The sequence below is a fragment of the Aquila chrysaetos genome, chromosome 12 (assembly GCF_900496995.4).
Source record: "Aquila chrysaetos chrysaetos chromosome 12, bAquChr1.4, whole genome shotgun sequence".
Taxonomy (NCBI): Eukaryota; Metazoa; Chordata; class Aves; order Accipitriformes; family Accipitridae; genus Aquila; species Aquila chrysaetos.
In genome coordinates, this window is record NC_044015.1 from 14,917,466 (window position 1) to 14,930,909 (window position 13,444).

At 37.1% G+C, this 13,444-nt stretch overlaps 1 protein-coding gene across 4 annotated transcripts in view; it reads right to left on the bottom strand.

The window, feature by feature from the left end:
* The window catches only part of BRINP3 (BMP/retinoic acid inducible neural specific 3), a 227,691-nt gene that overhangs the window by 194,860 nt on the left and 19,387 nt on the right, over positions 1 to 13,444 (bottom strand). The gene's annotated exons all lie outside the window — the stretch shown is intronic.

Here is a 13,444-nt window from a genome sequence, read left to right on the forward strand (position 1 = left end):
TTGTCAAGAATACAAATATCCCAGCCACTGAAAAACTACACACTTACCACCTGCCATGGAGTTAATCCTTCCCTACTACAAAACAAGGCCACATGCAACACGTGCAGCAAATATACTTTGCAATGTGCCCTCCTGTTCTCAGCCCTCAGTTGTCTAGGTGTCCTTCACAAAAGTGGGGAGTACAATGGGACTCTGGAGATGGGACATGGTCCTGAGTTTCCTGTTACAAATCTGGCCATGAAGAGCCAGCCTGCATCACCTCCTAGGTGTCAGTTGAGGCCTAAGCTCCTGTCCTACTAGCTCAAAATCTCACCACAGTAAGCTGGTGCATTTTCAAATTGGTGGCATTAGTGACCCTTATCAGTCAAGAATGGAACCTTTCTCATTTAGGCTGATTCTAGATTTGATTTAGCCTGGTTTCTTAAAAACTAGAGGCTGTGCAACTGTGTTGTGGTAGTAGATGTAGGTAGGTGTTACAGACATATGGCTATATCTCTTCCAAATAATTTTTTAACTCCCTGTCCAATGTCAAACAAATTTCATGGATTCCTAGACATGTTAAAACATAAATCACTTTAAAACTATTTTCACATTTTATCACCATAAGTCATAATGGGCAAAATAATGTGATCACAAAGGCACACCTGAAAATGACCCCACAGAGCTGAATGCGAGTGCAAAAGAGTGACCCTCTCATAAATGCCTTGACTGCAAGATAAGCTCCAGTCAGACCAAGCCATCAACCAGAACACAAAGCTGTAGGAAAACAATCTGTATTCACTATGGCACTCAAAGAACAGCTGGTTCCCTGTAATTACCCTGTGGGTATTAAGCTCAAGCTACTTTCCTCTTGCCCTGCACTGAGCAGATAGTGTCAGCAGGCAATAGCTCCAGTGGCCTTTCCATACCTGGGATTCTTACCATCATTTTCCTTTGTTTTCTGACTTTTAAAGGATGTTATTTGCCACACTAGCACCTTATAAAATTACTGTTTCGTTAGCACATTTCAGGATGATCTCACATTAAAACTGAGAAGAAAAGCACAAGGGTTTTTTCACTACAGATTGGAAATGCAGATTTCACGAGGATAAAACCACCTCATATGAGGTACACACTGTCTTCAGACACAGCTATCAGTCACAAATCTATTTGATAACATGTAACTGGATATCTCTCCGTTCCACCCCACTCTCTCTCTCAAAAGTTCTGTTCACTGGCTAAATTCTGAGATAGCTACCAAGTTTACTTAACTAAAATTTACCTTTTCCTACTGTTTTATTCCAGTTACTGTGACAGAACCAGTACTTCTCAGGGAGAGATGAATATTGACTCATGCATATCAACCATACCTGGGAATTTCCAAAGATTCAAACTGAATTAGAAACTGGAGTCATGTGACCTCAGTTTTTGTTGTGTAGAAACTTGCCAAATCTCACTTTGTATTAGCATAAATAACAAATGAAGACTGTTTTATTGCTCTAAATAATGATATAAAGTCTTGCAACCCCACTCATGGTTTGGAATTCTCATGTTTTAACTGTGAAGATAAACAGAGTGAAATGTGTGACTATTATATATAAAATTTTGTCTCCCAATAAATATAGAATAGGTACATGGAGACATTTTTTTAAAAGTAGAAGTACACTTATTTTTGTTTCATTTTAATGTCCTAGTTCACAAATCTTTTAAGTTTAAATGTTAATGTTAATTGTCTTTGAATTCCAATAAATTACTATGGTCAAAATTCCTTTTTAAGTTATTGATATTCTATCAACCTCATTGTCCGGGAAACGACCATCATACTAAAAATTTTTTTGAATTGTTTGTTTGTTTATTTTGGTTGTTTGTTTTGTGTCTCATAACAGAAAGGGTGAGTGTCAGGGGATTTAATATATTGTACTGATATGTAATATTCCTTGATGGTTTTGGTACCAGGAGCATGCATACCCAAGTCACACAGAACTTCAATGTCAGAACCAGGAAACAATCACACATTTGTGCTCATCCAGGCCAAGGAGACAGCAGTAAAAATAGACATAACCATTACTTCTTCAGGCAAAATTCTAAATAAACAGATGGACCTTCAAAGTCAACCATATAAAAAATAGTTTTACTAAAAGGAAAAGCAAATTTCAGAGGCAACTCAAATAAAAATCTTTCAGATACTACTCAATCCCTGACACCAAAAAAAGGTGAAAAGACAAAGCTGTCTAAGTGGGAAAGCAGTCCTTGAGGAAATTAGCAATGAAACAGAGGCTAGTGAGCCTTTAAGAGGCATATGAAAGAACTAATCAGGATCCAATTTTTGAGTTGTACTCAGATGCTGTTAGTCATAACTTGGCCACTGAACTCAGCACGAACTTTTTTCAGATTCCTTGAAATGTAGGAGTTATGCACAACTTGTAACGTTTTTCAAACAGATATACTGACAGGTCTTATCAGAGAGTTCACTGTCCAAGCATGAGCACATACTGGATCCACAAGTGAAGATACAGGTGGAAAATCTATGGCATATGGATTTCACATGACATTATCACACAAGGAATCTGTGGAAAACTTGGAGTTAAATAGAGAGCTTCTGTAGCCACATACATGCATATATATTTTTTCTGTACACATATATAAAAACTACATCCTGTCAAGACTAATTTCATTAACTATATCCAGAATCATATGCAAAGTTAGAGAAAAAAACTGGAGCAAAGTCATTATAGCCCCTGTATGAAACAGAAGGTTCGTGTTAATTTGTTTTGGTTACAGATTCTCACATGTCTTTTATTGTAGTCACAGCTGAAGTTTAATGTAAGTAACATAATCTAGAGTTGACCAAAAGCATGGGAAAATGCAGCAAGATCTGACAGAATGCTTCTGACAGAGGCATTTTAATACAAGGATCTAATGAGGAAAGATCTTTTGGCATTGCCAGTGTTATGGAGAATTTCTGGACCTCCGATTCATCAGGAAGGGACTACAGTAAGCGTCATTAACATATTGGTCAAAGGCTCTGTAGAAGATATAAGTTCTTCTTTCTATCACTGCAAAAATGTGAAAGAATAAACTAATGTATTTTCACTGAGCCATATCTATCTAGATGTATGTATATATACATACATATATATACATGTACATGCACACACATACATATACATGTGTACATATATACATACATACACATAAATGTATATAAACACACATGCATTTGTATTCACACCAATTCACCCTGACAGTAATCACAAATATCTTGGTTCTAGAAATCAGTACATAAACAAGCACCACAGACTGCATGTTTTCCACTTATTTTAATTTATTCAGTCTTGTCGTTTGCTACCAAAAGCATGATTAGCTATTTTTTAAAAGAAAAATGGCAACGAACAGTTCTTTGTAACAAGACCCCTCACTACAGGTCCTTCATTTTTAATTAGTTGAAATTATTATTTTTTAATTTATTTTGCATGGTCAAATATGTGAAATGTAGACAAAAGACTTTATTCTGTTTGTTAATGCGGGTTATCAGACAGGTTATGCTGTGTAATGTTTAGAATTTGGTTTTATTATTATAACCTATAGCCAGTATTTTACGTAAATGGCTAAAGACGAGGTTTAAATAAAACACAGTTAGATGTAACTGGATAAAGGTGTGTTGCCTCCGTTTAATTTCTATTAATAGAGCATATCTATCAGTAGGCAAAGCTGATATTGTATTTGAGTTCCTAGTAAAACATCCAATTCTACTACTAGCAGTCAGAGTATAAGTTAAAAATCCCTATTTGTTAAATTTCAAGAACTGTAAGAATATAGTTCAGAATTAGTTACAATACAAATATTTATTCGGAATTAATCAATTATATTTCCTCAGGTCTCAGATTCTGCTGATCTTTCAGAATATTTGGTAGAATATGTCTTATGTTTTCAATTTCAAATTATGTTACTCGTATAAGTCAAAACCTGTATTTGTGTTTTTCCCTTGAGAAATTAACATTCATTACTTAAAGCCAGATGCTATCTTTTTTGTGCATGTGAGACCTACATACACGACTTCTAAATTGCTAGTGGGCTTTGTGTGTGCAGTTTTCAGAGCTCTCTATATCAAATTGTCTGGTCAGTAAAAATATCTTCTCTTCTCAAGCTGCATAAATAAAGTAGAAATTGAGAGTATCAGAAGATGAATTGAGATATGGAGCCATTAATGACCTTAAGAACACTATTATCCGTAACAATCATATTGGGATTCTAGGGAGAATCAAGCAACAAGACATTAATTTGAAGTATTGCTTTTCTTCACAAAGGTCTCTGTTGGAATTAATCTGTAGCTACACAATAAAAATTCACAACCAGCATAATGACTAATAAAACCTGTAGAATCAATCAATCAGAGCTAGAGACAACTAAGATTTGAATTCTGAGATATTGACCATGACCTTAAGTCAATGATAGTAGAAGAAAATGACAAAAATTCTTGAATGAGCACATTTGGTGTCAGTTGTTCTTTTTCCATATGGAAAAGGCACAAATACCCTTCTATACAAAGAATCATACATTCCAATCAATTCTGTCTTTCAATACAGAAAAGGTTTCTGTGCTATTCAGCTCTTTTCTCTATGTAAGATATAACATGCCACCCATATAGACCTAACATATGGACAAAAAGGAAAACCTGAAAGTCATTCTGTTTGGAGATGACTACTGACCTTAGCAGCAGTAAGGAAAAATAACAATATAGGGGTTAAAACGAAAGCACAGGGAACTTGATTCAAGTAATAAAAAGAATTTTTTTTTTTCAGTAACTGAAAGAAATCTCGGTAATTCTTCTTCCCCTTTATGAAAGTAATCAGCATTTGAAATCCTCTACATCTTGAATATCAGTGCTCGTACTAGCAGGGATATTTAAACAAAAATGAAAAGGGCAAATGAAAGAACAAAGACCCAACTAACCAAAAATCTTCGAAGAATTAATGAAAACGACCTGATTTCATGCACAAGACCCTGGCAGACTATCCTGCTGACTGACGAATGAATCTATTATTAGTGTTAAACAGCTTTTATACTACTTCAGTGATTGCATGAAACCATTAAGTTACAGCCTCCATTATCCTAATTTTTTTAGGGCAACTTAAATGATTTATGAACTTACTAACTGAAATGATGACACACCATATTCTCTAAATAAATGTTTTTTGTTCTAGGGAAACATATCAGTAGGAGGTTTGATCTAATAATTATCCTTAAAATATTAGATTTTGAAACTGGGTATATTCTGGAAATAGATTATAGCAATGTTTACAAAAAATAAGATTCACTCTCCTCCTTGCCATTTGAGTTTCCTTGGGATCTTTGATTAAATACACCAAACAACTAAGAAGAAATACAAAGAGACATTGTCAAAACACAGACTCCTGCAGTGTATTATAAAAAAAAAAATATAGAAGGCAATCTTGGCATCAATATTCTCTTTTGTTGCCAAGCTGAAACACACTTGTGTTCTTGTCAAACTGACTCCTGAGAACACTCCTAATCCTGCTGTCCTAGCCAGCACTGTTCCCTAGTATCCTTCCCAGTGCTAGAACTTGTTTATGTCACTGAGAAAAACTCTACCCTTGTTTTGAAACACAGTAGTTTAATACTGAGCCAACAAAATGGACTGAGGGGATATGGGGTAGGTCTGACCCTTGTCAGTGGCAAAACAACTTAGAGGTTTTGGAATGCTGTAGGATTAGGCTGACTAATAAATTTCTTGTTGTTCACTGAGATTTCTGCAGGATTCTGTAGAAAGCCAGCATCTCTTAAAAATATACTGTTTCATCAGGGTCTGGTCACACTTTTCCTAAGACCTTCAACGGTGGGCTGAGGGCTGATATTGTGGATCGGTGTCAGATTCTCCTGTGCTCGAGTGATAAGTGCTAGTCCTTTACCTAGAGCAGATGACTTCTCTGCTGTGCTGCCTCACATCTGTAACAGAGCTGGAAAGAGAAGGACATTTTGGGAATCAGAACTCCCTACCTCTCTTTGGCCATTTCTGCCCACCTCTGAGCCCCTCATGTCTGCCCTTCTTCCTGGGCCACAAGTATCTACGAGAGCTCAGCCTCTTTTATCGTTGCCCTTGGACATATCTTTTATCATTGCCTGTGGAGATATTCCTACCTGGGGCACACCTCTTGCATAACTGGGATCAGAGGGGCAAACTTAAATAGGTGTCCACTCCTTATCTCCTGCACCTCTGGTATCTCTAGTATTCATCTGAGGGGCCCCGTAGGCTCCCAGTGCCATTGGCAGTAGCCCATGCATGGTAGCCATAGGAACATGATTGAAAGACTACTTTGCCTTTGTGAACATCCATGCTATGTACTTGTCAAGCCCTTGAGATTACTGGTAAACTAAACTAGGCTCTGGTTATAATTAATCTGAAAACGTTTTTTAAAGTTTTCTGTTATGTATATGTAGCATCTCAGTTTAAATTAGCTGTTCCTTTATTTCCACCTTTTCACATGCATGTACCTTCCAGAGAATTCCCTGGATAAATAGATCAAGAAACTAATATAATTTTGATAATAGGAATTGCTCATTGTAAAGCATCACTACTTGATATGTGTTTAGGCTCTAAAGATAAAACAAAAATGCTTCCCTATGAGGGAGATTTACATTTGAAACAAAGGTCTGGAAATTAAGATAATTTTGGAGAACATTGTCCAAGTATTGCTAGACCTGGAAATACGGTCATTTAAAGCTTTTATTTTGCTCAGGTATGTACTTATGAAAGCAGTTTCACCAAAGCCAGTTATTTAACTTACGTCATGTCTTTATTACGCCCAGCTAACTAGATTAAGAGAGGCTGTTAAGGTATATCACAATCAGAAATGAAACTCATTGATATTTTTCAGATCCAGACATTCTTAAAAAATTATGTCCTCTTTTTTTTTTTTTTAATTCAATTCTTCTTCCACTGTAGGAAACTCTTGCTGTTTGATTCCTCCGGACCAAAATCAGCATCTTTTTGTTCTGTGTACCCATACTGCCTGTAATAATGAGGCCACTGTACTGGACTACAAACATTATTTTTCCAGTGGAAATCTATCAACTCACAATCCCAGAAACTCTCTTTGAGCTGCTCTTCTCCACTCCCAGCCTATGTGCCACTGGATTTAAAAAGAGGACTTTGTGCATTCAGTAGTCTAGCCTTTTGTAAACATTCTGAGAATGATGGTCCCTTCGATTACTGTACCTTTCATCCACCAGGTTGAATGGAAAATTCCCTAAAGCAAGCTGACCAGTTACAATGCAGGCCAGAAGCAATTCACTGATACAGTTAATTTCTGGAAAAGGCAGACAGAACTGTTCCTGCTCTTTATTCCCTACTGATACGGCAACTGTGGAAGATAAACTTGTTTGCTCTTTGGTGCATTTATAATCCCAGTGCTCAGTTGCCCAGCAGTGACACTGTGCATGCAATTCAATGTTCAAGGAAACAAAGGCTCTGAAGAGTTGAAGGCAATGGTTGATCAGTTTGCTAAGCTACCTGTTGAAAGCCACCATCGTCACCAGTTAGAGTTAGAGTTTGCTGACTACAGCCCATTTCTTTCCTCAGCTTCTCCAGTACTAACTTGCCTCATTCCTTTCTTTGATATATCTTGTTCCACTCCTCTGTCACTACCTTCCTCACCTTTTTTGGGTTTTGTAGGTGATGTTTTGTGTTAAGGAAACTGAGGTCCATGTCTGAGAAATGAGCTCCTGTCTTAGTTTCCAAAGAAGCAGTCTTATTTCCAAAAGACAACAGCCCTGATGCTTCCAGCACCAAATGGGGCCTTCCAAAAAATTGTCAGTGATGATGATTTCTAGAGTGTGATCAAGTGTATAGGAAATAACAGCACCAAGAAATACCATACCATCATTTCCTTAGACTTTTGAAAGCTATGATGGCTGGCATCTCTTTTCAGCCCTCCATTTTACTAAACATTTGTATTGGAAGAAATTGTTGAAGACATTTTATTAGTTCTTCTCCCTGCCTTAAAATTCCTAAATTATCAGTTCAAAGCAACCTCGGGAACAGCACAATGAAATGTCATACCAGACTGTACACTGGGGTGAAAATTGCAAATCAGGGCATGTTGATGTGTACCTCCACAACTGAACCTCTTATCTTTTTTTATCAACACTGTCTGTCAGGAGTATACAGGTGTCAAGAAGTCTAGTGATAACTGTGGGCTAAAATATGTTGATAGGGAATAAAAAACACAACAAACTTTAATGTTGGCTGTACTTAAACTCATGCACAAGTGTTAAAACATGTTAGTGTTCTACTACAGTCTTCAGTCTTGCTCACTTTACCCTATAGGTTCAGTTACAAGAGGATTCAGAACATATGAGAGGAATCCAATATGTTCTAATACAAAATAATCTTTCATTTGATAGCATTATTTTCTAATACTTTTTTTTTTTAGTTGTTCGTGAACAAACACAATCCCTTTTAAAACAACCTCTAAAGGAACACTTCTTAAGCTACAGGAATACAGTGCTGCACAGAGCTACTCAGTTCTTTAGGAGTTGGGTTTTTTTTTTCCTTTTGCAGACTAGTATTCTACACTTGTTAGGGATACTTACCTCAAAGGGATTTCAGTAGTTGCTAAAACCTAGTCCACTGTCATAAGCACCACATCTTATAACCCTTTGCCCCTATTCATGGGATTGGTAAGGTTTTGTAACTTAATGTCCCAGAACTATTTTACTCTAATGATTAGAACCTTTTTCAAATAGCCCGCCTAAATTTATTCATAGCCAGTTTATATGAATTTGGTTTTATGACAGTGATGACGTTTGGTTTAAATAGTTCATCTCACTTTATGATATGTATATTGACAGGAACTGTATCCTCTTTCAGCTATGTCTCTCCTTTTTTGTCTTTTTTTTTTTTTCCCCCTAACAGTGCCAAACATTTCTGCCTTAAAAGAAGAAGCTAGGCTCTTCTTTCCCCTGATTTTTCACATCTGTTTCAGATTTTAAATCACTTTGCTTGAACAAAACTACACAGTATCCCTGAGGGTATTTCCTCAGGACTTTATTTGATAGCATGAATACTTCCCTATCTCTGTAGAAATTACCTCTTCTGATACAATGTAGGTTCTTTGCATAATTTCACAATCACTCTTTCCATCCTGGTAACCTCTCATCTCATTCTGTTTGGATTTAAATTCCTTTGTCTGGGTAGCTGATTTACATAACAGGCACAGTACTCCCATTGTGTATTACATAACAAATTATAAACTCGGGTTTCCTTGCCAAAATATTTACTGATATTAACTACAGGAGCCACCTTCCATAAAATATTGACACAGCATTCCCACTAACTTGGAGGTTTTCAGCAGTCAACCAGGTGCTTTCCTGGCTTTTCTCTTCATAGATCCGTGGCAATGAATGCCACCAATAGCTGTGGCAATTATTTAATTTCCTGCAGGAGGATACTTCCTTTGAAGAATTATAGGGAATACCACACTACCACATAATGAACATAACCAGCCCACCATTCCCAACTTACAACAACGTTGGTAACATCAGTTGCATTTAATGTTCTGCAATACTTGATTAAAACATTATTACACATATATTTCTCTCTTTCAGCTCTACCCTGTAATGTTGAAAGCTCCTCTCCTTGGGGAGCTAAGCACACTACAGAATCAGTTTGTTTGCCCATGGACATAACTGATCTTTAATGTATAAATTAAAATACGGGTGACAGTAGATTTTTCTACTGCTACCTTCCCATATTTTATGCATGAGTTGTTTTTATCACATGGTTGTTTTATGCTCTGAAGGCTAAATAGGGAGATAAGGCAAAGTGTAAATTTTATCTTTAAAAAACATATTATGCTTAAGTTAAGACCTCTGTCCTGGTTTCGGCTGGGATAGAGTTTTCTTTCTAGTAGCTGGTATAGTGTTATGTTTTGGGTTCAGTATTAGAAGAATGTTGATAACACACTTATGTTTTCAGTTGTTGCTAAGTAGTGTTTAGACTAAGTGAAGGACTTTTCAGCTTCTCATGCCCAGCCAGCAAGAAGGCTGGAGGGGCACAAGAAGTTGGGAGGGGACACAGCCAGGGCAGCTGACCCAAAGTGGCCAAAGGGGTATTCCATACTATGTGATGCCATGCCCAGTGTATAAACTGGGGGGGGGGGGGGGGGGGGGGGCCTGGCCTAGGGCAGGGCAGATTGCTGCTCGGGAACTGACTGGGCATCGGTCAGCAAGTGGTGAGAAATTGCATTGTGCATCACTTGTTTTGTATATTCCAATCCTTTTATTAGTATTGTCATTTTATTATTGTTATTATTATCATTACTATTTTCTTCCTTTCTGTTCTATTAAACTGTTCTTATCTCAACCCACGAGTTTTACTTTTTTTTTCCCAATTCTCTCCCCCATCCCACTGGGCGGGGGGGAAGTGTGTGAGCAGTTGCGTGGTGCTTAGTTGCTGGCTGGGGTTAAACCATGACAACCTCTCATAAGAAATTGAACTCGGTTAATAAGTGTACTCGTTGGTGCCAATCCTTGTCTTCATCTCTGCAATTTATAGCAGATTCATAGTCAGATGAACACTTGTTTATAGTGACCAGGGGCTGTGGATACAAAGCAGTTGCTCTTTGCCTCATTGGCATACAAAGAGTTAGGGGGAAAATAGAAATGCTAGCACAGAGTCCATATAGTGATAAATTTTTCTTGTTTTAGTCTAAAAGTTGGACTCCATCTATTTTAAATGCAAACAGGTTACGTAATTTAAGAACTGAAAAAAATAAGGCTACTGGACAGTATGGAAAGCAATTGCCATATATGTTTAGGTGAAACTAAACTTTAAAATCAGTCTGTCTCCTGCCATGCAAACAACAGGAATAAAACAAGTAGCACAACACTGTTTTACTCAATAGCTGAGAAATAATGAAAATGTTTCCATCAGCTTTCAAGTAATCTTCACTTTAATATTCTTTGTAGTTCTCTTTAATATGTGGTTTTCCAGTCCTCTGTCCTATTATCTTGATTTTTATCATTCTATATCTTTCATGGGCCTGCAGTACGTGACATTGATCCCATTCAACTCAGCATCAAACAATGGGGCAGGATAAAGGCCTTTATGTCTGGCACTTCGGTATTTACAGAAATGTGCATTACTTGATTTAACGAAAAGCAGAAAAACATGTATTCCCTACTTTTTAATATGATCTTGATTATAATAGGGAATATTATTTTGAAATAAAAAAATTGGGAAAGTTAATGATTTAATTGAGATTTTATTTTTTTCTACATTATTACTGCCTCTCCTGATACTGCCAAAGGAGGGGAAAAAATAATGGGAATCAAAATATCATTCGAGTTGCTACATAATTGTTCCATTGTTGGAAAACAAAAGTCATACAGCAGTCTCTTGCTGAAATCTCGTCCAATACATTTTAAAATACTACATGCAGTATGTGCAACTCACTGTTGTTTTTCCATTATTTTTACTGAGACCTTTTAACTGCTGTTATTTATAAACACCAGTGTTAGATTGGTCGTCCTGAGATAGTTCCCATGGGCAGCAGTACTTGATAGGTTTTGGCAGAGAGATACAATGGGTCATCTTCTCTGTGTGGTTTGGATGCCATTGGTCTGGAGACGTGGAAAGAGAGCTGCTACTTGTCACAGTCCCATCAGTTCTTTTGGAGCCAACTCCTTCCCCAAAGAGAGGCACACCTTTAGGTAGTCTGCAGGTACTTGCCACATTTGTGCCATTAAAAAAAGAAAAAAAAAAAAAAAAAATCTTCAGTCATTTTCTGTCCAACCCAATTGTGCCACCAACATCCTACCAGAAAGGATTCAAAATGGGACACAATCTGCTGGAGTCTCTCACCCTATACATTTCACTCGTCTTCAGCCCCATGGATTTTGACCTGGCTTGGATGTTAAAATGGAGTTGATTTTCCTTCCCCTTTACTCTTAAAATGTCAGGTCGCAGGTGTGGGCTTTAAGGGCTGAAGTGAAGTGCAAAGAGAAAGGAAGCCCTCCTGTTAACACTGTTGGGAGCGGCACCTTTGTGTTTTTTCTTATTAACATGATTCAGCTGAGTCAATGTAGGCCTGTGTTTTCCCCTTCCTTACCTCTCCATTCAAATCAGGACTGTATCCCTGAGGGATCATTTTCATTAGGTAAAAGATAGGTGAGGGAATGAACAGACCAATTAGACTCCAGATCCTTTAGCCTGGGAAAGCTCGTAGAAAAGCAACAGGGATTAAATTTACAGTGTGTGGTTCATAACAAGGTCACCATGTTCTGCACTACTTGCTAATGAGACCATATTTTACACTGAAACTTTGCAGTAAGGTCTGTATTTGGAGGACTAAATAAAAAAATTCAGCTTTTCTTTTGATTCAGGTAGCTTATGCCTCTTTTGACTTCCTGGCTCATTTCTTGAAGGCAATAGGCAGAGGATAGAAATAAACACAAGAAACACTTTCTGTGGCATTGTGTAAATTAAAGTCAATTGAAACCTATGCACAAACCCAAATAAATACTAGCAATATGATTACAGATCTATAAAACTTAACAATGTTTCTGTAATGATGGCTGAGAGGAGAAAAATTCTCAAAGACCTGATTGAAAGAGCTGAAATGAAATACAGTTCCATCTTTCATGGTTTTAGCAAGATAATTTTGGTTCAGTGTTGACTAATACAGAATAATAGGAATAAAATATGCTGCCTCAGACTCTGCATTATTGGCTTTACATTATTGGTCCTGACAGCTGGCTTTTAAAATGCCGTAAATATTGGGCAATGCTGCTCTGCTAAGACAAGCCACTTCATCAAGCATATTTCCAAATCACGCTTTATTTTCAAAATGTGTTTAATTTCTCTTTATATGGCAAAGGAGCCCACTGCAAAATTGACCTGCAACAGAGTGCCCTCTACTGCATTTATTTAGGAAAGGAAAATAAAGCAAGTTCCTTGAAAATAAAGCAAGTGCCTTAAAAATAAAATCTTTACAGACTCAGGCAGCAGTTTTGTCACAGGCCACTGGACATTGACTAAATATAATATACATATAAGCATATATCACTCTTAACTTCTTCTAAAGAGCTGGAAACCACTAGGGAATAATAGTTTAAAATAGGTATGAAATTTGCACAATCTGTTTCATGGTTTTAAATTAAATCAGCTTGTGTCTTTCCATACCAAGATGGTCTGTGTTTATAGGTTGGAGAGTTATTAGGGAAGTTAAAAAGCTGTCCTGTACTGCTGTGTTGCTGCCCCACCCCTCTTCTCTTTGCTGCCAGGAGGGATCTATAAAAATATGAAGTGAAAAAGTCTCTCTGCTTATAAATTTGTTTTCTCAGTCCTTAATCACTCATGCTCCCTCATTTCTCCCCTTCTTTCTATTTGCCATTAGGTCACTACTATTAAACTGAACTCTCCTTTTCATTCCCATGTCCTTGA